The sequence below is a fragment of the Oryctolagus cuniculus genome, chromosome 16 (genome assembly GCF_051225735.1).
Source record: "Oryctolagus cuniculus isolate XC-2025 breed Fujian yellow rabbit chromosome 16, ASM5122573v1, whole genome shotgun sequence".
Lineage (NCBI taxonomy): Eukaryota > Metazoa > Chordata > Mammalia > Lagomorpha > Leporidae > Oryctolagus > Oryctolagus cuniculus.
The window spans coordinates 75891988-75918271 of NC_142882.1; the positions used below are offsets into that span (position 1 = coordinate 75891988).

General features: G+C 41.7%; 1 pseudogene; it reads right to left on the reverse strand.

The window, feature by feature from the left end:
- Positions 1 to 13236: 13236 nt before the first annotated feature.
- LOC100351073 (elongation factor 1-alpha 1 pseudogene) lies at positions 13237 to 16482 on the reverse strand (annotated as a pseudogene).
- Positions 16483 to 26284: the final 9802 nt, after the last annotated feature.

Sequence of the window (26284 nt, forward strand, 5' to 3'; positions counted from 1 at the left end):
CTGGGCCAGGCAGAAGCCATAAGCCAGGAACTTCGAGGTGGGCACAGAGGCTTAATCACTTGGGACATCCTCTGCTGCTTTCCCAGGTACATAAGCAGGGAGTTAGATCAGAAGTGGGACAGCTGGGACACAAACTGGCGCCCTTATGGGATGCCAGCACACAGATGGTGTCTCTATCAACATATCACAATGCCAGCCCCAGATACATTGATCTTAATGTGCAAACTTGTAGTTCTCCCTGAATTAATTTGCTCATGGTAAGTTATCTGTGACAGAGAATATCCTTGCTTTGTGTGTAGTCAGGCAACCTGATTCCAGGCAGGCAGCATTCATATTTCTTATAGAAGATACTGTTCATGATACTGGTCATCTGGTCATCTTGTGGGGAAATAGACCAAGCAGAGGCAGCAGATGGGCACAGGAAGCGAAGGCCGCTCTTAGCCTACCCTGCTGCTGAGCCCAGGGAGGAGCTGCCCTCAGGTGGCACTGATACATTATCTTGTCAATTACTACGCTATACACCCCCCCACACACACACACACACTCTGTGGCCGTCCCTGTGTATTGTCAACACCATAACGGAGCCTCGTCTGCCAGTCTTTAGTCTAAAAAAATTCTATGGATGCCGCCACTCTTTTGTGAAAACACAAATGAGTTGAAGAAAAATTACATCTCTTTTCTAAGAAACAGGAAAGATTTCCTTAGGTTGAGTTTTAATAACGAAAGATTGTTAAATATGTCTGTGGCGGTTTTCGAGCACAAGGACACCACAGCCAAGTAAGACCTCTTATCCCCAAGGAGAGAGCAATGGTACATTTTATTCAATACATTAAATTACATAGACATTAGCCACAACATGTTGATTCAGCTTCACAGGAAACGAAAATCAATACCATCTGTGTGCATGGCCAACTCCACACGGCCATAGTGCACACTGTAATATGTTCATTGCATCCCAGCTCAAAACTTCATTTCGTTAGAATAACATCATTGTAGAATTTTAAAAAGTCACTTTACTGTACATAGAAACAATCCAACTCAAGAAAGGAGATTTGAAATCCAGAGTTCAGGAGCAATATTCTCCAGCCGTTTTGATTTGCCTGGGATCTGATGAGTTCTGAAATTGTCATAGATCACATCCTTAAGCAGTGGACGGTGTGGCCCGAGTGCCTCACCAAGAGCCTGGCGCGTGGCGGGTGCTCAGGAAATTCCTGTTGCTCTTTGGGGAAAAGGTTGGCTCTCAGCATTCACTTCGTTAGAATTCACCCTCAGCAACTCTGATTTGGAGAGAGAAGAGGGCCTTCAGCTGACTTCTGGGCAGTGGGTGTCTGAAAATTTTGGATCCCTTAAATAGGAAAGAGAATTGGTGAAGTGAGGGATGAGAATCATGGAGAATTTGAAAAATCATAAATGTGGGCATTTTGGGGGGCTCCTTCCAAAAACCGACCTGAGAGTAAATCAAAAGGGAGTAGGAACATTTGTTATCCCAGAATTAAAGACTTTGGGGTGATTTGGGAACTGCTTATCATTGCAAATTCTGGTGTTTCACCCTGGAACCCCTATTCAGAACCATTAGAGTAACCAATTGCTCAGTTGGCTAGATGCCCACTGACATTTATAAGGAGTTCCAGAAGGCAGAGAGCCTGGGCTCCACCATTAAGCATTAAGATAGTATGGCCCTCTGCCTGGGAGGCCCACAACACTTCCAGAGGTCAAAACATGTCATAATGACACCAAGATATCATTTGACCTTTTTCACAATCTCAAGTAAACACTGGAGTTTCCAAATAACTCACAACTGGAACAACACAGAATGAATGGAATGGAGAAACACTCAAGAATCTAAGTATCTTTTATTAATGAAAAGGAATCTGTGTCAGTTTTAACTTTTTTAAGAAGATTTATTTACCTGTTTTGAAAGTCAGAGTTACAGAGAGAGGGGGAGAGACAGAGAGTGAGAGAGATCTTCCATCTGCTGGTTCACTCCCCTAATGGCCACAACAATCAGGGCTGGACAAAGCTGAAGTCAGGAACCAGGAGCTTCATCTGGATCTCTCACATCGGTGCAGGGGCCCAGAGACTTGGGCCGTCTTCCGCTGCTTTTCCAGGTGCATTAGCAGGGAGCGGGGTCAGAAGTGGAGCAGCTGGGACTTGAACCAGTAACCATATAGGACACTGGTATTGCAGACAGTGGCTTAACCTGTTATACCACAATGCCAGCCCCCAGTTTTAGCTTTTAATGTAAATATTGATAGCCCACATAACAGAGCTCATTGAGGGAATCAGCATTGTGGTACAACAGGTTAAGTGCTGCGTGGTTAAAATGCAACACTGGCATCCCATATTGTTAGGGTCCGAAAAAGCCCACCGCCCGAGGAACGACTCCAAGAGACTTATTCTCTCATGCAACCAGCAAAGGGTTAAATTTATTGATCCAACATGTTGGGGCCCTCTGACAAGGACAGAGGAGCAGTGAGGAACTACAGCATAGGGTTTATAAAGGCAAAAACCGCAAAATCGGGAGGAGGGAGAGAATACATGGTTGCTAAGCGGTTGCTAAAATCTTACAATCAGCAATTATGATCTTAAGACATAGACAAATCACATCTTCATTATTAGCCCAGGTAACCCAGGTGCAACCTTTCTACTTTTAAGCTTGAGCAATCATGCTAGGGGGGTTTTGTGCATTGCCAAGGGTGATGTAGTGCACTGCTATTGTCCGACTATTTGAGATCATAGTTTCAGACCAGAGTCTCACGGTGGGGGGGTGCTTTCCCAGAATGGAGTCTCAAGTGCTCCAAAATGGAGTCCCTACTGTCAAGGGGCTACTTCAATATGAGTGCTGGTTCAAGTCCCAGCTATTCTACTTCCAATTCAGGGTAGCTCCCTGCTGATTGCCTAGGAAATCAGTAGAAGATGGCTCAAGTACTTGGGTCCCTGTCACCCACATGGGAGACCCAGAAGAAACTCCTGGCTCCTGGCTTTGGCCTGGCCTAACCCTGGCCATTGTGGCTATTTTGGGGAGTAAACTAATGGATGGAGAATACCTCTCTCCCTCTCTCTCTCTGCTTATGTAATTATGTCTTTAAATAAATAAATAAATCTTAAACTCTCTGGAGTCTTTTTCTAAAAACAAACTAAGATTCAGTCAGATTAGCATATTAAACTAATCCAATTTAAGAATTACAGCAGGGGCCAGCATTGTGCAATAACAGGTAAAACTGCCTGCAATGCTGGCATTGCATATGGGTGCTAGTTTGAGTCCTGGCTACTCCACCTCTGATCCAGCTCCCTGCATTTAATGATCTAGGAAAAACAGTGGAGGATAGCCTGGGTCCTTGGGCCCCTGCCACCCACCTGGGAGACCCAGTGAAGTTCCTGGTTCCTGGCTACTGCCTTGCCCATCGCTGGCTGTTGCAGCCATCGGGGGGGGGGGGGTGGTGAAACAGCAGATGGAAGATCTCTCTCTCTCTCTCTCTCTCTCTCTTTCTCTCTCTGTCTCCCCCTCTCTCTGAAACTCTTTCAAAATAAATAAATCTTTTTTAAAAATTACAGTAACAATAACTATAATAACTATAAAGAAATCTGTTGAGTGAATGAACCAACACAAGAACCACTATCAGTTTAAAAAGTCATGCTTGGACAACAAGAAACCTTAAAATAAACCTACTGATTTCAGTATGCATGGTATTTTTAAAATGTGGGAAGCTTACAGGAATCAGTTCTAGGAGAGCCAGATATGTAATGCACTACAAGTTCAGAGGAGAAAGCGTTCATATTCAGGCAGAGGAATCAGCTAGTTTTTGACTGTAATTATCTAAGGGGTTCTTAGGATGGGCCCTTTAACTGTGAAATTCCCTGGTAGGAGGGTCTTGGAGGTCATTATCTGCTTGGAAAAAAGTTGGGTAAGCTGCAAAAGGACTTGTCCTGAAAATAATTTTGTTTAGCAGACAATCTTCCTAGAGATTGTTAGGTTTATTTGGAAGGGCTTGAACTGGATCAGCTTTGAGTAGGAGTTGATGGTGATCATGCTGGATTTTTGAATTTTCCATTTTGAGTCTATAAGAATTTTTTAAAGAATCTATTTGAGAGTTAGAGTTGGGGAGAGAGAGAGAGAGAGAGAGAGAGAGAGAGAGAGAGAGGTCTTCCATCAGTTGGTTCACTTCCCAAATTGCCACAACAGCTGGAGCTGGGCCGATTTGAAGCCACGAGCCAGGAGCTTCTTTCAGGTCTCCCACAGGATGCAGGGGCCCAAGCACTTGGGCCATTTTCCACTGCTTACCCAGGTGCATTAGCAGAGATCTGGATCAAAAGAGGAGCAGCCAGAACACAAACTGCACCCATATGGGATGCCAGCGCTTCAGGTAGAGGCTTGGCCTACCGTGTCACAGCCGGCCCCATTGAGTATATAAGAATTTATGTCTAGACCTGTGTCTTTGTCTGCTGTCTGCTTGTCTATCTCTCTTTTGCCATATTTTTTGGAGGCTTTAGGCTCAAGTTGCTGTCTTGTATTGAGAATGCCCTCCATTCCTACCTACTCTATACTTTTTTTTTTTTTTTTTTTTTTTTTTTTGACAGGCAGAGTGGACAGTGAGAGAGAGAGACAGAGAGAAAGGTCTTCCTTTTGCCGTTGGTTCACCCTTCAATGGCCGCCATGGCTGGCGTGCTGCGGCCTGCGCACCACGCTGATCCGAAGGCAGGAGCCAGGTACTTATCCTGGTCTCCCATGGGGTGCAGGGCCCAAGGACCTGGGCCATCCTCCACTGCCTTCCCTGGCCACAGCAGAGAGCTGGCCTGGAAGAGGGGCAACCAGGACAGAATCCAGCACTCCAACCGGGACTAGAACCCAGTGTGCTGGCGTCGCTAGGTAGAGGATTAGCCTATTGAGCCACGGCCCTACTCTATACTTTTGAGTCTCTCCCATGGATTTACTGCACAGGCACATTAATCAGAATCTTCACTACAGCATTAGCATAAAACAAGGCTTTCAGTAAGTGTGGAAGAAAGTAACTTGTTGAAAAGTGAATGCCCTGGAAAGCACAGATGGAAGGTTCCCATCTTTCCAGCACATGCAAATACACAGTCATCCTTTAAACTGATTGTCTTTGTGGGTTTTGACCTTTCTTGTAGTTTCTCACACTCACTTGGTGACTACTGTCATGAGCACATCCGAGACACCTGTAGGGGAGACAGGTGCATTTGCCTCCAGGTAATCACCTGCTATGGAGCCTCCTCCTGTCTGGTTCTTCAATCCCCATTTCTTAACCAGCCCTTTTTGAATTGGATCTTCAGTGCAGTCATGCCAATCCTACAGCTTCAAAACAGAGTCATTTTTAAGCTATTTGAACATGGAAAAAAATCTGAACGATTTCTGAAAGCACAAAGCAGGTATTTTCTTCAAACTCAAGTAACTGAAATAACTGAAGAGATTTAGTTCAAATTGCAAATAAATTCGCCTTTGGATTGAGACGAGGCAAGAGAAATATCAGACTCAAAGGTCAAAAGGAACATTCTGGAGTAAGTTATAAACAGAAAATAGGGATTTAGAATGGAAAAGCTGAACGCAACAATAAGATGGGGTCATGACACCTTAGCAGGTTTTTTTTTTTAATCTTTTTTTAACTTACTGTGTTAACTCAGAACTGTATTTTCATTGAGTCTAATTGAGAGTATTTTTGTGACTTTTCTCTGTATATATGGTTTTCTTTTCTTTTTTACTGTGTACTTTGTTATGTCTTGGTTCAGAGAATTTAAAGCAATGGAAATCTTGGGCTACTTCTCATCCACATTCCCTAGAACACGTTTCCCCTCAAAACTACCGTTTCTGAGTGGTAGTACCTGTGCATGGTGTGGTCTCAAGTTCCCAGTGAAAAATAACTATTCAGAGAAATAATTTTTCCAAATGCCCATATTTCCCAGTCTCAACCAATTTTGATGTAAATAACTCAGAAATCACAAATCTAGAAACAAATACTATATCTGCCCTAAAATAATCAGCACAAGAACCTTGAAGGTTTATTAGAAAATGCGAGGGCATTGGAGTAGCTTTCATTATGCAGCAATCCTATACTGGAATTAAATTCTGTGTTTTCCACAACAGCAAAATTCTGTAGCAATGATGCCTACTATTTTTCTAAAAAACGTTTACTGAGTGTGAGTCCTCTAAGGAATGATTTGTTCTCATTCCAGTCCACACTCCGGTGTCTTGGTCTGCTTGGTTTCTTAGCCCGAGTAGTTTACAAACAACAGAAATGGACTGCTCGAAGTTCTGAGGACTGGAAGTGCAGGATCGAGGTGCCCACAGACTCCGTGCTGGGTGGGGCTCTGTCCCTCCTGGGCGGTGCCATCTCACGACATCGTCACACTCCGGAAGGGGCGAGCAGGCTCCCTCAAGCCTCTCTCAGGAGGGCACTGACCTCATTCAGACAGTTCTGCCCTTGTGACCTAATTACCCACCCTGGGACTGGGAATTCAGTATCTGACTCTTGGGGATGACACAGACCACTGAGTTAAATCGTTGTGGGGTTCGAATTTGCGTTGTCTCCAGCAACTTGAGATTTCCTAAAGCCATTTAGTAATGTAAAACAGACTTAGGAATAACAAAAAACGTCTCCTGATGGAGTGAATGGAAAGGGTTGGATCAGAATATGCATGAGTTCATTCTTTGTCAACTCAATGCACCTACGCTATGTCAGGATTGTACTGTACGTAGCTCTTCTCACACTGCATGTTCAGCCACTCTGGGCCAGCCAGCTTCGTCTCCTGGGATCTCCCCACTGCCATGCTAGCTTCTAGCCTTATCAAGGGGCTTGTCCTTCTGGAACCTATCTCCATGCCTAACTTTGCTGTTCTTTCTCCACCTGAAATATTCTACCATTAATTCCCTGAGAAAGTCTTCTTGGGAAAAAAAATGAGTTAAAATTTTTCTCCAGGATTGGATATTTGGCCTAGCAGTTCAGATGCCCGAAGCCTGCATTAGGGTATCTGGGTTTGCAACTTGGCTCCTGCTCCTGACTGCAACTTCCTGCTACTGCAGAACCCGGGAGGCAGCAGTCATGGCACAACCGGTTGAGAATCCACCACCCACGTGAAAAACTAGGATTGAGTTGCTGGCTACTGATTTTGGCCCAACCCGGTCCTAGCTGTTGCAGACATTTGGAGAGTGAACCTGTTAATGGGAGCTTTCTCTGTCTCTTTCTGTCTCTGTGCCTCTGGAGGGGGAAAAAAAACAATGTGCTCAAGGGCAAATATTGAAGGGACATATAGAATCACTGTGTTTTCGTTTGGCATTGATAGTACAAAGCTAATATTTTTATTTTTATAACCCCAGTGAGTCCTGTGTAAACTAATTTTAACAGTATGAGTTTCATGGGCTACCTCTATTACAATATCATATTTCTGGGACAGAAATCTCCTGCTGGTATGGAAAATGCCTGCTTTCTAAATGGGATCAATCCCAATTTCCATAAACTGTCCAATAACTGCATTATCAGTTTCTACTTCTTGCCCCTTCTGATGTTGCCAAATTCTTTGAGTATAGTTTTTTTTTTTTAATTTTTTAAAGATTTATTTTATTTATTTGAAAGAGTTACAGTGAGAAGTAGAGACAGAGAGGTCTTCCATTCGCTGGTTTACTCCCCAATTGGCTGCAACGGCCAGAGCTGTGCCGATCCAAAGCCAGGAGCCAGGAGCTTCCTCCAGGTCTCCCTGCAGAGGCCCAAGGACTCAGGTCATCTACTACTGCTTTCCCAGGCTATAGCAGAGAGTTTGATTGGAAGTGGAGCAGTTGGAACCGGGACCAGAATCAGCGCCCATATGGGATGCCGATGCTTACAGTCTAGGGCTTTAACCCACTCCGCCACAGCACCGCCCCCTTGAGTATAGTTTTCAAAGTATGTATAAGCTGAGTCAGGCAGGGTCTGTGAGTTGAAATCTAAAGGGGTGGGAGTTAGCAAGATGCATAAGGTGAATATTCTGGATAAAGCAAGCCCAACAGGTGAAGGCACTGAGGTATAAGTGAGTTGTGCTCACAGCGTTACTGGTAATTTACTTAAGACCCATCTTTTGGCCAAAGGTAAAGCCATTCATCAGGGCACTCCTTCCTGGGTGGGCCAGGAAGAATGCGGCAGGTGACCAGGACAGGACAAGGAGAATCCTCCATTTCCTCGCCTTTCTCACTTTAATAGAGTTCTACTGATTTTTCTAGGTGTTTCTGAACCGTATCCCCATGTGGTGGACATCGCCACAATCTTGGTTCAGTCCATCGTCACTATGGCTTCTGTAACTAGTTATTAGATTACAATTTCACCTGCATTACTTGCCTCAACCATTTCACCCTGACACTGGGGCTGAGTGATCTTTATCCAACACCAACACGGTCATGTTTCTCCCATGTTTTAAAGCTTTGACCCTAAGGATGAAGTCCTAACTCACTGACATTTAAGGCGGATTCCTGCCTCCCTCTCGGGATCAGCTCTTGTTGCCCTTGACCCTGAGCACAGACTCTGTGCAGCATTCGCCTGTTCTTCCAGGGATGTCCCCTCGCCTCCCCTCCCCCCACATAGCTAATGATCAGTTAAATTTTTCCTGCTTCCCTCTCTCTCTTTCCTCCTCCTTTTCTCTCCCTCCTTCACTTTGGTTATTCCACAAATATTTATTGAGAATCTTCCCATGTGCCCATTATCCAATCATTGAATACATACTGATGAACAAAAACAGAAAAATGTTCTGCTCTTATAGACCTTATGCCTGAGTGTGTGTGTGAGTTGGGTGTGTGTGTTGGATGTGACAATAAGAGAAAATAAGTGTAATACATAATGCCCTGGTTTGAATGTGTCCCCTAAAATTCTTATATGGAAACCTAATCAATAGTATGATAGTGTTAGTAGCTGGGGCTCTGAATTTTTTTTTTTTTTTAGAATTGGTTTATTTTTACTTGAAAGGCAGATTTACAGAGAGAAAGAGAAAGGCAGAGAAAGAGATCAATCTTCCATCCGCAGGTTCACTCCCCAAATGGCCGGGATGGCTGGACTGGCTCAGCCAGGTGCCAGGAGCTTCTTCCAGGTCGCCCACGTGGGTGTAGGGTCCCATGAACTTGGGCCATCTTCCACTGTTTTCCAAGGCACATTAGCAGGGAGCTAGATTGGAAGTGTAGCGGCTGGTACTCAAACCAGTGCCCATATGGAATGCTGGCACTGCAGGTGGTGCCTTAACCCACTATGCCACAGCACTGGCCCTGGAAACCATTTGGTTTACATGGAGTAAGGATGTCTAGGCCGAGGGAGCAACTTTTCAGAGGGCATTAGACCGACTGTGGACATATGCATGCTCTGTTTTTATATTGATTTCAATCTTTGATTTCTATCATCAGCTTTTTTTTTAATAGAAAGCTTTAATATAAATTTTGAAAGTACAACTTCTGGATTATAGCAGTTCTTCCCCCATATCTGCCCTCCCACCCCCAAATCATCCCATCTCCTACTCCCTCTCCCATCCATTCTTCATTAAGATTCACTTTTAAATAGCTTTATATCAGAACAACTTTATACTAACTAAATATTTCAACAGTTTGCACCCACACAGACACACAAAGTATAAAGTACTGTTTGAAGACTAGTTTTACTGTTAATTCTCATAGTACAGCACATTAAGGACAGAGATCCTACGTAGGGAGCAAGTGCAGAGAGACTCCTATTGTTGATTTAACAATTGACACTCTTATTTATGACGTCAGTAATCACCCAAGCCTCTTGTCATGAGCTGCCAAGGCTATGGAAGCCTCTTGAATTCACAAACTCCGACTTTATTTAGACAAGACCACCATTAAAGTAGAAGTTCTCTCCTCCCTTCAGAGAAAGGTACCTCCTTCTTTGATGCCCCATTCTTTCCACTGGGATCTCACTGTGTATCCTGCTTCCCATGTTGGATCATTCTCTCCTTTTTAATTATATCAATTATTATTAGCAGACACTGGTCTTATTTATGTGATCCCTTTGACACTTAATCCTATCTTTATGATCAATTATGAACTTAAACTGATCACTTTAACTAGTAAGATGGCATTGGTACCTGCCAACTTAATGATATTTGGAGTCCCATGGCATTTTTCTAGCTTTACCCTTATGGGTAAGTCCGCAGGAGCATGTGCCGAACTATGCATCTCCTCCCTCTCTAATTCTCACTCTTATTTTTAACAAGGATCAATTTTCAGTTGGATTTTAACACCTAAGAATAATTCTGTGTTAATTAAAGAGTTCAACCAATGGTATTAAGTAGAAAAAGAAAATACTAAAAAGAATAAAATAGTAAGCTGTTCCTTGACAGGACAAGGGCTGATCAAGTCATTGCTTCTCATAGTGTCAGTTTCACTTCTACAGGTTTTCTTTCAGGTGCTCAGTTAGATGTCACAGATCAGGGAGAACATATGATATTTGTCCCTTTGGGACTGGCTTATTTCACTCAGCATGATGTTTTCCAGATTCCTCCATTTTTTGCAAATGACCTGATTTCATTTTTTTAACCTCTGTGTAGTATTCTATAGAGTACATATCCCATAATTTCTTTATCCAGTCTTCTTTGATGGGCATTTAGATTGATTCCATGTCTTAGCAATTGTGAATTTATCATCAGCTTTTTTGTAATTGTCAGCATAAAGGGTCTGTCACATTTTCTTAGATTTATACATAAGTTGTTAATTTTTTGGCACTATAATAATCTGATGTATACATGTATCAAAAGAGTTAATACACTAATCATGTTGGTTCTCAACCAACTAATCTAGAGATTTAATAAAATCTCACTCAGAATTCCAGTATCGTTTTAGATATAGAAAAGCTGACTCTATAATTCATTTGGTACGGAAAAGGAACTAGAGTGCTTGAATCCAATTGTGAAAAAGAGGAATAAACTAAAGAAATCACATTATCCCATTTTAAGATTTACTCTACAGCAACAGTAATTAAGACAGCATAATATTAGTGAAGGAAAAAACAATAGACAAATGAACCACTGGAACAAGATAGAGAATTGGATTCCATACCAAAGAAATGATCAAGTGATTTTTGACATGGGTACAAGGACAATTCAATGGAGAAATGCCAGTGGGTTCAACAAGTAATAGTGGGTCAACTGGATAGTCATGTGCCCAGCAACAAATCTGAACCTAAATCTCAGTGTACAACAAAATAACTCGAAATGCATACAGATGTAAATGTAAGACTCAAGAAAGTTTAGAAGAAAGTCCTCATGACCAGAGGTTAAACAACAAGCACTTAGGTAGGACATCAAAATAATGACTTAGAAAGGAAAAATTAGACAACTTGGACCCTATGAAAGTTTTTAAAAATAGGTTGCTCTATGAAAGATTCTACTAAAAGAATGAAAAGACAAAGCTGAAGACTTGGGTATTTGCAAAACACATATCTGACAAAAGATTCCTATTCAGGATATATAAAGGACTCTCAGAACTCAGCAGTAAACAAACAATGCAATTAGAAAACAGGAAAAAGACATGAGCAGACATAAATAAGAAAAAAAGCAGAGCATCAGTAGTCATTAAGAAAATGCAAATCATAGCCACAGTGAGATACCACTGAGTACCTATCAGAATGGCTAAAATATAGTGCACACACCAAATGCTAATGCATGTGCAGAGATTGGGGCATTCACAGTGTGCTGGTGATAATGTAAAATGCTATGGTCCCTCTGGCAGTTCCTCATCAAACTAAACAGGCAACCACTGTATCACACAACTTTTGCACTCTTGGCCATTTATTTATGCTAGAGAAATGAAAACTTATGTTCACATAAAAACCTGGACACAAATGATTTGTTTGTAATATCTACAAACTGAAAACCAGCCAGATGTCCATCAGTAGATGAATGATTAAACAAATGATGGTACATCCAGAGAATGAAATACTACTCAACATGAAAGGAAAAAGCTACGGCTATGTACAAGAACTTGGATGAATCTCTGGAGAATTGTGTTGATTGAAAAAAAAAAAAAAGCAAGTCTCAAAAGTCACATATTTTATGATTTTATTGAAGTAATAGTCTTGAAATAACACAATTTTAGAAATAGATGGCTGATTAATTGCTGTGGTTGGGAGGAGTTGGGAATGGGAGAGGAGTAGCGATGGCTATGACGGGGCAACCTGAGGGACACTTGTGGCAATGACGCAGCTCTGAGTCTTGACTGTCACAGCCAACATTCCTGTTGTATTGTACTGCAGGTCCGCAAGAGCTTACCATTAGGAGACACCAAGAAGGAGGATAAATGATCCCCCTGTGTGAGTTTTTGAAATGGTAGTAAATCTATATCTCAACAATAAAAATTTTGTTTTAAACATGTTTGTGCTGTGAAAGTTGAGAGAAAGAATGGATGAGCCAGAAGCTGAGAGGGAATATTTGCAAAAATAATCTGACAAGACTGGTATCCACAGTATGCAATGAATTCCCCAAGCTCAACAGGAGTGAAGTGAACAACCCTAGCTTTTCAATGGACCAAAGATTTGAATAGATGCTTCCCCAAGGACCATATCCAATGGCATTTAAGCACACCAAAAGATGTTTAATGTCATTAGATGCTAGAGAAATGCAAATCTGAACCATGATGAAACACTCCTATGCACATTCCCACTATAAGAAATTTAAATTCAATGTCATTATAAGTAAAAATGATCAAGAAAATGATGCGGAGCATACATTCTTAAGCTTGTGGAAAAAAGTAAGAGAAGGTAAAAATACACATTTAACTATGTCCCAAGGTTTTATGAGGGACACCACTTTGTGGTTGAAAATGATTGATCTTAAAGAAAGCCAGGTCTTACCAAAGAAAATTGAATTTAATGAATTATCATTGTTATTGTTTGGGAAAAAATTTTGAGACATCTTTCTGTTATCATTAAACTTTGTTTTAATGGATCTCACAATTCTGTGACAGATTTTTGGTCAAGTTGTTTCCATTAAAAAGTATTGATTTTAGAAGCTAATAACTTAAAACTGCAATGTACCAAAAAAAAAAAAAAAAAAAAGAGGTCCACAAAACATTCTCCTTTCCTTCTAAAGGTTTTATGATGCATTGTTTTTGTCAACCAGTCTTTTACTATTGAACTTAAATGGCCAATTGAGACAAACAGTTCTGAGACCATTTCTCCACCACTGATTAAGACTAGGGTGGAAGACTAGGGTGGCAGGTGTTACTTAATATTCATTTATTTAATTAATAGTTAATATTCATTTAGCCTTCTGAGCTTTCTGGGCAGAGTTGGTGACTTTGCCAGCTCCAGCAGCCTTCTTGTTTGATGCTTTGGTCACACCCACAGCAACCATCTGTCTCATGTCACAGACAGCAGGACAACCCAGGGGAGGACAGTTAGAAAAGCTCTTAACACACATGGGCTTGCTAGGAACCATATCATCAATGGCAGCGTCAGCAGATTTAGAGCCATCAAAAATGTAGGGCCATCTTCCAGCTTCTTTCCAGATTCATGATCAATCTTTTCGTTCAGCTCAGCAAACTTGCAAGCAGTGTGACTTGTGTGACAACCCAGCACAGGGGTGTACCCAGCACTGATTTGACCTGGTGGCTCAGGATAATCATCCGAGCAGTAAAGCCAGCTGCTTCCACTGGTGGGTCATTTATGCTGTCACCAGCAATGTTGCCATGACAAAGGTCTTTGACAGACACGGTCCTGACATTGAAGCCCACGTTGTCCCCAGGGAGAACTTCACTCAAAGCTTCAGGGTACATTTCCATGGACTTGACTTCAGTTGTGATGGTGACTGGAGCAAAAGGAACCACCATGGCAGGTTGGAGAACACCAGTCTCTACTTGGCACACAGGGACAGTACTAATACCACCAATTTTGTAGACTTCCTGTAGGGGCAGACGCAAAGGCTTATCAGTTGGTGGGAGGATGCAATCCGGGGCTTCCAGCAGTGTGGTTCCACTGATATTGCCATCTTTTCAGGGATTTTCCATCCCTTGAACCACAGCACATTGCACTTGGCTCCAGCATGTTGTCACCATGCCAACCGTAAATTGGCACAAATGCTGCTGTGGAGCCAATTTTCTTAATGTAGGTGCTGACTTCTTTACCGATTTCCTTGTATGTCTTCTGGCTGTAGGGTGGCTCAGTGGAATCCATCTTGTTAACACCAACACTTAGTTGTTTCACACCCAGTGTGTAAGCCAGAAGGGCACGCTCACAGGTCTGCCCATTCTTGGGGACACCAACTTCCAATTCCCCGACACCAGCAGTAACAACCAGGACAGCACCGTCAGCCTGAGATGTGCCTGTAGTCAAGTTTCTGATGAGGTCTCTGTGTGCTGGGCAGCAATGAGAGTCGCTAACACTTGCCGGTCCCAGATTTCCACAGGGAGATGTTGATGGTGATACCTCACTCACGTTCAGCTTCCAGTTTATCCCAGACCCACACATACTTGAAGGAACCCTTTATCATCTCGGCAGCCTCCTCAAATTTTTCAATGGTTCTTTTGTCGATGCCACAACATTTGTAGATCAGATGGCCAGTGGTGGTGGACTAGCCCAAATCTACGTGTCCAGCGGTGACGATGTTGATATGAGTCTTTTCCTTTCCCGTTCTGGCTTTGATTTAGTGGTCATTTTCAAATGACCAAAACCCACTGTGAAAAACCAAATTTTGTGACTTCTTTAGCAGTGATCTCTTGCTAAAGGAAAAAACCATTTTATCTTCTTGATTACATGAAAAATCCAAAGTTTTACATTTGGCCATGTGTAAATGAGGGAATTGTGAGAAGAGGATATTCATTTCTTTTAACTATTTTAACCTATTAGCTAGAAATTATATCTATATTTTATGTATTAGTCAACTTGCCATCACTATGACAAAATACCTCTCACAGGCTACTAAAAAAACACATTTCTGCTCCTAAGTACTTCAAGGGCAAGGGAAGTTTATTTACGGCAGAGAAGAAAAACCATTGTAAACTTACTAGGTCAACTTAAAGGTTCAAATGCAAACATTTTAGACTTTTGCAAGCATTCTCTAGCCCTGGGATAGCTGTGGAAACCATTATGAGCAAGTTACTTGGATGGTAGGGGAAGTCAAGGAAAACAAATAAACCACAGTGAAAACTACCAAAATGAATCCTGGAAACTGAGCAGAAAGCGCATCAAAAAATGGTCCTGACAGATGTGTCAGTCAGATTGGAAGACTCTAAACAAGTGCAAAATGGAACCATAAGAGAATCACAAAAGCAAAGTGAAAAATCAACAGGTTTTGAAAACCCTACAGGACACCATAGAAAGGAAAAGATATTAATACAGGACCATCACAAAGGACGAGTCTGTGGAGCTGACCAAGACTACAAAGAAAATCTCTCTGCAGTGATAATGGTGCAAAAAGGACACAAAGATGTGAGCATGGGGGCTCAAGGTATGTGGTCAGGGACTTGGAGCAAGCTCACTGCATACAGGGAATTAAAGAGAGGGTGGTTGACAGAAAAGAATACAACATTATTAGAGAATGTGCCTCTTTGTGCCAAGTGCTATCTTCTGAATCCAAACAAGTGGACGAGTGAAGGGAAGATTTGTGGGTGGATGAAGAGCCTGTAAGAGGTACATCCCTGAATCACAGAAATCAGCCCCTGGCAAGTGTCTATTGGGTGATGGAGTTCCCCACGGTGCTCTGCACACCGTTGCTCCCACCAGGTGGCTGGCGAATGCTGTGTCCAGCTGGGTTTCAGGCTAGCAGAACAGGGTCTTGGGAACAGCAGGCAGCCTTTCATTTACTACATAAAAACCAAGACTTTAATACTCATGTATTAACCATTTTTGACAGACTAGAGGTTTCGTAGTACAGAGTCTCAGGGGAAGAGCTCAGGGAAGCAGTGTACCCTCCGCTGTAACTGGAAGGGAGAACAAATGGAGGGCTCGGAGCTGGGACAGGAGAGGATAAATGAGGGAACAGTAAGCACTGTGAGACTTTCACAGGTGCCCTGGTCAAACTCGTAAGTCAGGAGCTGTTTAGTACAGTAGAAACAATCAATCAGCATTAGCAAGTAACTTGAATCCAAGAGGAAAGCAAAAATAAAGTTGAATTGGGAACACTGATAGGTTCTGTAAGAGTTAGTCCATAAATACTTAATCTTGTTAAAGAGGAGGTATTATGAGACAGTATGTAATTAATACGGTAGTCAAGTATGGAGGGGTCCTGCCATATGTTTGTGGAATTCTAGTCTTTTTCTAGCAATCACTCTCCTCTCCCACTTTGCACGAGGAGAACAATGAAGTAGTGGTTCAGGAGGCTGCTGGGGGAACTGAAGGCAGCGAACGGTGAAAGCAGGCATTCCCAGCCTGTTATGTAACCAGGGATAGAATTATTTTTGAGGAAGTTGGGAAGAAGCAACATCCTTAAAAGTACTATTAATAGTAAGCCCTGCTTCAAGGAAACATTGAGCAACTGTAGCTTCAGTGACTGAGAAAATCCACCCATCGTCACAAAAGCCCTGGCGAAAGAAAGAGATCAAGAAACCCCAGAGGAAACCAGAACTCAGATCCGAGTGTCCCCTTCATCACATGGAGCCAAGAGTTACCACCTCCTCAGAGGCAGGAGCACAGGAAGACTCAGGGTCTCCTTTGAAGTGAAGTGACTGCCAGAAGCTCCTCATGACTGTGCAGTGTGGTGTACATGTAGTTATCATTCCTTAGGGTGAGCACTTGGGTTACGTTCCTGGCAAAATCATCTACTACTGAAGATAAACATCTGAACTGAGCAGACTGCTCATAGCACTCAGAATGCTAATATGTACAGGAGGAAAAGCTTATACAGGGATTATCTTGAATAAACTCACAAGCTTGCCTGCGGGGAGCTTTTTAAAGAAAGGACAGCATAGGTTTCTTGGGACTTTATTTTCACTTTCATCTTTATTAAAAATCATCTGAGTAACCAAGAGATACAACCCTGGTCAGAATAGGGCATGGGGCAGAATTCTTCTGGTCATCCCCCTGTGTTATTTATCCTGCTAGGTCCAATGGACTGTATTGGCCATAACTTTGATAGAGATGGTGGTCACAGTGAGTTGTCTTAAGTCACAGAGCCATAGGCTTTGTTCTCAGCTATGTTCTGTACTTGCTTTGGAACACACACAAAAGGATCTGATTGTGTGACTTCATTTATGAGTCTGCTCACTAGCTATAGCAGACTTGATATTTCCTAGCTTTGGAAGGCTGTGATGAAGACTAAAGGGTAAATACAAATTGCTTTAAACACACATGTCAGCAGACAGCCATTATGATGGCAGAAGCAGTAGGGTGTCCAAACAAAACCCAAACCAAAAAGAGGATTTTAATGTTATAGTTTTCAGAACCACAACAGAGAGAAAAGTTTCTCTTTTGTTAAGTGAAGTTAAGGTTTCATCATAAAAACTATGGTTGTTGCGAGATTATCTCATGATTTGCGAACTTAAAGATTTTGCTAACTTATTATACTAGCAATAGTAATCCAACATATCAACATTTGCTGCTGGCACGTTAGGTGGTTCCACATATAGCTGTTGAATAATTTTCAGAACTGGGCAACCCCTCCACAATGTGCCATATCACTGGTTGATTTCTCATTTCACAATAAATGACTGTAATTTACTTGGCCCACTGCACATTTTTCCTAGTGTTATGGCCAATATTATTGAAATGAGATTCATAAAAATATAATAAGAACACACCATTATTTATCAACTTCAGCCTTCTAGACATAGATTCATTCATGGTATTTTGAACATTATAATGCTAGGTTACACTGAATCTAACTGGCTTCCCTGATTGGTGAACCCATCCTTAATTGGGAATAAAATTCCAACAATAATGACATTAAAGTCATTATATGATCTGATTAGTTGACAATTATTGTTTTTTAAAAAATTTTCTTTGAGTCAGAGAGAGACCAACAGCAGGAGCCAGCAACAAAAGAGGTGTTGTCTACACTGGCTCCTTCTCCAACTGCCCACAGTGGCTTGGGCCAGGCCACCCAGAAGCCAGGAGCCTGGAAGCCAATCAGCGTCTCCTGTACAGAGAAGGGACCCAACCATGTAGGCTAGCACTTGATGCCTCCAAGGGGGTGCATTAGCAGGAATCTGGAATTGGAAGCAGAGCCAGAATTCAAACCCAAACACTCTGATTTGGATGTGGGAATCACAAGTGGTGGTTTAACTGTGGTATGAGTTCCTGCCCAGATAATGCTGTTCTTAAAAGATTCTGTCAGAGATTGGATTAAGATGATGGAGGAGGCTTTCTGCTCTAGTCTAAGAGAAGATAGTTTTTGAAAAGTGGAAAGATTGCAGTCTCAGGGAAGAGTTAGGGAGAAAAAAGCAGGGGAAACTCTATGCAAATTGGAGGGACACAGTAGACCTAGGTGGAGGGCTTGGACACACACAACTCCTTAAGCTGGGTGATAAAAAAAAAGCCATCTTAAATGATAAAGTGTTCATATTACGTGTTAAAGTGATCATATAGATAAGATTAAGTATTAAAGAGGTCATAAAAATATGATCAAACATTGGTAATAATAATTAAAATAGAATTAAAAAGGAGAGAATGTTCCAACATGGGAAACAGTCCATGCAGAAGACTCATAGAATGACAATTGCTTTAAATAGCACTCTGACCTCAGAATCAGCCTGGTCTGACTAAAAAGCCCATGAGAGCATTTCAGGTGTGGAAAGCCAAGACCCTGTGTCATTAAAAGGTCCTACATGAAGGATCTCTGTGAGAGACACCCCAGTGGAAAGAAGTGGCCATCAAAGAAGGATGTACTTTTCTCTGAAGGCAGGAGAGAACTTCTACTTTGCTATGGCCTTGTCTAAATACTGTCGGAGATTGTGGATTCAAAAGGCCTTGGCAACACAGGTCAAGAACCTTGGGTGATCACTGACATCGTACATTGTTGCTCCCCCTCTTCATGGAGGAACGACACAGGACCTTGCCTAGGTTTCCTATCCGAGTCACGGCACCATTATGTCGCTCCCCGTCTTCGTGGAGGAGCGACACTGAACCCTGCGCTGTTCTTTTGTCTGCTCGGCCCTCCCCGGGTTTGCTGCTGGTTCTTCCCGGGTTGGCTACCATCCCTTCCACCTCCGTGGAAGGGCGGTTCCCCCTGCCACTTTCCCCACTTCCGCGGGGGAGCGGCATACCACTGGCCGGCTCTCTTGGGGGCTGCACAGGTGTTCCTCTTAGATGTTCCTGGTGCATGTTGTCTCTCTCCTCTTTTATAGTCCTTTTCCACCAATCCCAACTCTGCTACCCACATGCCGAGTACGCTGCTCTCCTCCAATCATGAGCAGCTCCTGCAGCTTGTCAAGTTGGTGAAAGGCAGCTGGGTAGAAGCTGTTTGCTTCTCTCCCAGCGCCATATTGTGGGAGAGCAGATGCATAGAATAAGTCTTAATTCCAGTAACTTAGTCTAGTCCGAGTTGCTCCCAGTTGCTCCCCACAGTACATAAGATATTTTTAAATTAACAACAGTAGTCATTGTGCACTTAATTTGTCATGTAGGACTTCAATCCTCAATGAGTTGCATTATGAGAATTAACTGTAAAACTTGTTCTCAGTTGGCAGGTGCTGTGGCTCACTAGGCTAATCCTCCGCCTGCGGCATTGGCACTCTGGGTTCTAGTTCTGGTTGGGGCCCCGGTTCTGTCCCGGTTGCTCCTCTTCCAGTCCAGCTCTCTGCTGTGGCCCGGGAAGGCAGTGGAGGATGCCCCAAGTGCTTGGGCCCTGCACCCACATGGGAGACCAGGAGGAAGCACTTGGCTCCTGGCTTTGGATTTGTGCAGCGCGCCAGCAGTAGCAGCCATTTGGGGGGGGTGAACCAACAGAAGGAAGACCTTTCTCTCTATCTCTCTCTACCTGCCCCCTCCCCCCCCCCCAAAAAAAAAAACCTTGTTCTGTGTGTGTGTGGGGGGGGGTAAATTGTTGAAATCTTTACTTAGTACAGAATTAGTCTTCTGGGTATAAAGTTAATTGAAAATGAATCTTAGTGGAGAATAGGACTGGGAATGGGAGAAGGAGGAGGTGGTGGGGTGGGGGGTGGGAGTGGAGTGGGAGGGTGGGTATGGTGGGATGAATCACTATATTCCTAAAGTTGTGCTTATGAAATTTTTACTCATTAAGTAAAAGGTTTCTTTGGAAAAAAAAAAAAAAGCATTCTGTCAGATTAAACCATGCACTATTCATTTTTTAACAAACTTTATATTTTATTAGTTTTTCCATTTATGAAGTCCTCTAAAACTTATAAAAGGTGATGGGAAAAAGCGTATTTTCATTAGGAACCAAAACCTCCATTTTTTTTTTGTCATCTCCTGAGAATTTCAGGAGTATTCACAAGTACACACAACCAAATAACGTAATTTAGTGAGAAAACTGTGACAAGGAAGACAGACAGAAGAACTAAATGCATCCGACGATGAACTAAAAGTCAAAATGTGCATTACTAAGCCTTGTCTTCAGTGAAAGATGGGTTTCTAATTAGGTTCCGTGCTTCCTAGTGGCCAGTGTAAAGAAAGAAATGTACTCCCCCAGGTCTTTAAGGCAGAAGTAAATATATTACCTTAGGAAAGCATATTAATAATAATAGTTATTCTTCCTGGTACCAAGATAAGAAAGAAGCTTCTCAAGTGTCTGTGTAGAAATTGTCCTGAACGATAGGCTGACATCAATCACAGGGGCAGATTTCCAAGGCCTGCTCCTTAGAGCACCAAATTGGAATCAGCTTAGGAAGAGTAATTTTATAGAGCAGATGAGGAGTGCGGGTTCGTTTACTGGGAGCTGGGAGCTGCTTTCTCATTGCTATGAGAGTTCACAAACATAAGTGACTATATAAGAACGTGAACTCTCAAAAAACACTAGCACAACGACTTCCCATGCATATGAATAATGTGTAAAATTCCTTCTACGTAGTAAGGACTGTCGTTGTTCTTGAAAAACTCATATATGAGTTTTTGGCTTTTTCATCTATTAGTGAACTGGAAAGAATTATTTAATAAATGCTTTTACAAATAAACCACATAGAATTTTTATAATTCTCCTGCATTAAAAACTCGCCTGCTTTTATTAAATGTAAGGAGAATAGGAGGAAAGCTAAATAATCTGTAAGCTTTTTTACTTCAAATATTTAATGAATTCAATTCAAAATTGTCTTAATACCCTGTTTTTTCCCAAGCAAAGAGCTTTTCTTATTTTCTGAGTACCCTCAAAAGGCAAAGGAAAAAATCAGTGTATTGATCCATACAATGGATTCCAATGTTATTCTAGCTTCAGAAGGTGTCCAGTTACAGAGAAACATTTTAGTAATCGTAAAGTTCAGACAGAACTTGTGTGACCCTATTCATTCCTGACCAGCAAATAGTTTTTGTTTAACTTCGAAAGAAACCAGACAAACCCTACAAGGTTACTTGTGATCCTGACACCATTCTCAGAATTGCCATGTGCTGGGAACATGCCTCCTCGCTTCCTCCTCCCAGCTACAGTATGAATCTGAGGGACTTTGTTATGGCTCTTATCCTTGGCACATCTTAGGCCTATTTAGAACATCAACACCATCAATCACGTAATATGGGGCCGGCCAGCTGGATGAACCCTGGCTATCATGCGGGGGTTATTTGTCATCTGGGCATGTCTGTTTGGTATATAACACTCCTTCAGTCCCAGAACAATTTTCCCCTCCAAAAATATTCTCTTTGATTCAGGAAACACGTGATTAATAAAGGACAAGGGTTTAAAGCCGGAGGTCAAGGCTAAAAGTCTTAACCAAACAAGTGCATTGCTTACTAACGTTTGCATCAGCAGTCAAAAATTCCCTTGAAGAGCTCCTGCACTGAGGAAACACACTTTTCTCCTTAAATGCCATGAATTTCAAGGGACTCCAGCAGCCATGTTCATCCTGAGGGATTTCTTTTAAAGGAATGCTGTGCATCTGTGAAATATTTTGCCACAGAATAATAACACTGCATCAAGTGTTTAAAAGTCCCAGTACAAACATTTATGATTTAATATAAAAAAATTAAGACTGAGCAGACATAGTTTAGCCAATAGACTATGTAAAAGAAATTTGTGCTATCACATTAGAACCATTTGCATTAAAAATAAATTGTTTTCTGAGATGTGCATTTATATGAAAATGGATTTAAAAGCACCACTCCCTCCTTCATACTTTTTTGTCTTATTTATATGCCAATTGACAATACTTGCAGTACTTTCCCACTAGACAGATTCATTTATGCTTGTTTTCCCTCCTTCCACTAAGAGAAACTTGGTGCATGTTTGTAGAGAGTTCGGTCAGGTTGACTTCTCTTCAGGCAGCTTTATAGTTGTATACGGTAATAGTATTTACAGTATTTGAAATTAATTGTTTCATGTGTTTGTGTGTGATGATGGCAGAAATGAAATTTTTAGCCATTTAAATTTAAAAAAGGAATTGCTGGTCAAGATTCAAAATTATCCTAAAGTTGAATGAACCGGAAATGACTCCATTTTTAGGTCTAGAAAAATGGATTTAATCATGTTTATTTCAGTGGAATTATAAAAGGAATCAGCAACTCCCACTGGAGTTCCACGCAGTTTCTCGGAAGCCCATGGCTGTGTGATGGTGTTGATGGCGCCGTGAGGCCTGATGAACTCATGTCGGTCTCCACTTTTTCCGACGTGCACAGGTTTCTAACTCCCAGACGCAGGCCTCTTTAAGTCACCAGACTTGCTGGAATTCTTCTTTACCTCCCACCTCTCTGCAAATGCTAACGGAACAAAAATAGACTCTCTAGCACACAGCACCCCACATTTAAAATAAGTTGCCACCGAAATCCATGCTCCAGACCAAGTTAAGGTTGTGGCGCTGCAAGCATAATGTGGTTTTTGATGACATCTGGTCAGACTCCTCATCCTGTTGCTGTGGAAACCGGGCATGCAGCAAGCAATTGGCAGAGGGGAGAGGGCAGCACTGGTCCCCCTGTCTCTGGTGTTCCCTGTCTCGAGGTCTAAAGCCCTGCTTTCAGCTCCACTGTTGGTGCGGAATCTTTGGGTTCATCTGACTTGCCTACAGCTTGGCCATCTGTTGCTCCACTCCTTATGCTAATGTGATAACGCTGGAGATGTGATGGCTGATGGGGGTCTTCTTGGCACTGTACACGCATAATGCTCTGTTAACTCAGTTGACCCTGTTCAACAATGACAATGTGTGTGAGGCCCCAGTTTGTTAGCACTCATTGTTACAAAAACAGGGTTACTGACCTTGTCATATTTAACAGTGTTGAGTAGACACAGTACTGTGGATCCTGAGGGCAAATAAAGAATTTCCATTGGTGATGTAAGAACTATGCTAATTAGTCTCCCATCCATTCTGTTTCCAGGCACCGAATAACGAGACTTCAGCTATAAGACTCACTGAGCCCTGAATTAATAAACCCATGAATTCTTATAAATAATACAAAAAATATGTTTCAACACGGCATCTTAGAAAACAAGAGGTTTTTTCAAGAGCAGTGTGCCTACAGGAAGGGGCTGTTCTGCTTTTACTATTGCATCTTTTCCTTGGAGGACTGAAATAACAAGATAGATTGACAAAAATTAGATAATTTATAAAAATAGCCATCTGGTTATCTATATTCCTTTAAAACCATTTTGTTAATTAATTGAGTTTTTACAAATGCTACCACACTGTGCCCAAGAAGCATGCTGTATATGAAGGCTGGATGATGTATCTAGGCATTTGGTTTTGCGGATTCTTGCCTTAGCAGAAAAACAAGCTAACTTTTCTAACAATGCAATATTACCTTAGTACATCTTGTTCTCGCTTTCCCTCGGGGTCTTACACGAATGAATCAGAAAATTGCTCCCTTATGTTAAGGCTGAGTCTGCACCTGTGTCAAATTCACATAGAACTAAAATTGGGGGTGTGGGGGTGGGGATAATGGCAGTGAAACTAATAGGGTGATATATCTGAGTTTGAATTTTCAAACTAGTCCTAGCCTCCAACGTGGAAAAGCACCAACAGGAACGTTTTCATAGACTCATTAATTCCCATTTAGAATTGAGAGTAAGGGTATCATCACGTTGACCAACTAATTGTCTTCGAGTTTGTGATTAGAAGCATCTGGCTCCAGATATTAGGAAACTCAGATTAATCAGAAATTCTAAAAATGTTGGCATTAGAGGAGTCTGTATTTTGGATGTTTCAAAAGAGTTATTGAAAAGTAAGTCACTGAAGCAAAATATAGAAAACATTGAAGACTTGCACAAAAGAGAATAGCTTAATGACCTCTAGATTGACCAAAGCGAGCAGACTTTTGATGTTCTGGGGAGGTGGCTGGGTAGGAGAGGGTGTGAGGATGAGTTGGGATAAAAGCAGGAGGAATTAAATGAGGGAAGAAGATACAGAAAGAGAGTTTTGTCTGTATCCTATGTCTGCTCATTCTTGAATGGAAGTGATCAGGAAAACCAGTCTGTCGCACAACATGAGAATGAAATGTTGTACCGGCTCGCTTTACATTGCACAGTTCAGCACTGATGGTTTGGGGCAACACTGAACAACACAGGAGATGCATTCTGGACAGACATCTGCCCATCTGAAATGTTTTGCTATCAGAGGAAAGAAGGAAATGAGAAATGTGGGGCTCTGAGAATGGACCCCTCCATCATCTCAGCCATGAAGTACACACTGAGGACAGTTATTTGCATATTGCAGTGGAGGCTGGTTAAAGTCAGATCAATTGAATCCAGATGTGGGTTTCTTGGGAGTTTATGTGCATGTGTGTGAAGGTTGCCAAAACTTCATGGGAGGAAAGACCACAAGCTTGTAAGCCAGAGGACTCACAATGTATATGGAACATTTTTGGCCTAGCCCTAGAAGAATTCCTGCTTCTTTAAGCATAGTGACTGAAATAATAGAACAAAGTGGTCTATGATAAATTAGTTCGAGGATATTTACAAACAGCTGATGTTTGATGAAGAGAAAACAGCCCTCCAATATGTGCTCCGGTTAGGATGTCCAACTATGCATTTAGAGAACACCTCAAATGGTGGGTTAAGCTCTTGGGGCAGGAGGTGAATTCCAGAAAAGCAATCTATGAGAACCCATCTTCTGGTATGTGTGGGTTACACATGGACTTTGTGGGAAATGCAAAGCTGTGTATTTATAGAGATGAAATGTCCAAAGGACCCAAGTCCTCTTAAGAAACTGATGGGAAAATCTTTAATCTTAGAAATTGATTAGTAATAGAAATATTAGGAAATAATTTTGCAGGATGAATTCTGTTCTTGTGCTTTCTTTTCCAATGTGACTACTTTTGATTAGTCAGAAACCTAACCTTTCAGCATTCCTGAAATAACTACTTTAGGACTAAACTAAGTATCACGACAGGTACAAGCAATTTTAAGTGTGTTATACATTTAAGAGTAGATGAAAAGAATAATTTCTCTGGAACCTCATCACCCTGGCAAAGCACCCTGTTTTCTATTCCTGGGTTCCCTCAAGTCCATATCCATGAATGTTTGATCTTACAAAGATACAGGTTTGCTAGAATTGATAACTTTTTTTCCTAACTAATAATTTAATAGAAGCCTTATCACTTGAACACTTAAACACCATTCATTGTCTAGATTTAGGGAGTTAATTTATTCATTTATATCTGGCTGATTATTAAGAAAAAAATTCTGTTTGCATTGGACTGGAACTTTTCCCCTAAAACTTTAAATAAGGTCCAGAATTTGTTTAGGCTCCTTCTGAGGCTTTGATTTTTTTTCTGTACTTGCTTTAGATCATTTAGTGTTCCTTAAAAATACAATCAAATTTGAGAATGAGAAATTCAGACATGACAGAGTACTTACTTAGAATGAATTGAATCCATGTCAGTTCTGTTGAGTGGAGCCAAACCTATAAATGATATATCATCAGATGAGATTTCCCTGTCTCCCAGGTCCTCCTGATACATTGCATAGATATGTTCATGAATTGGACTTAAAACAGAGTTTATTACAGGAATGAGCAAAATTCTTGGCGAACTTACACCTGAAAGAATAGAAAGCATATACCAACAGCAAGAGCTTCTTTTTTTTGAAAAAAATTTTAGTCATATAAATTGTAAAATTTCGTGTATTTCATATATATAGATTTAAAAGAGCAAGGACTTCTTAGAGTATGTGGAAATTAAACTGAGTATGGAAACTTCTTTTAATGAATGGGAACAGATAGAATAAGCTCCTTGTGAACTTAGACCACGTATCAGGCACTGTGAGAAGGGCCGGCTTCCTGGGC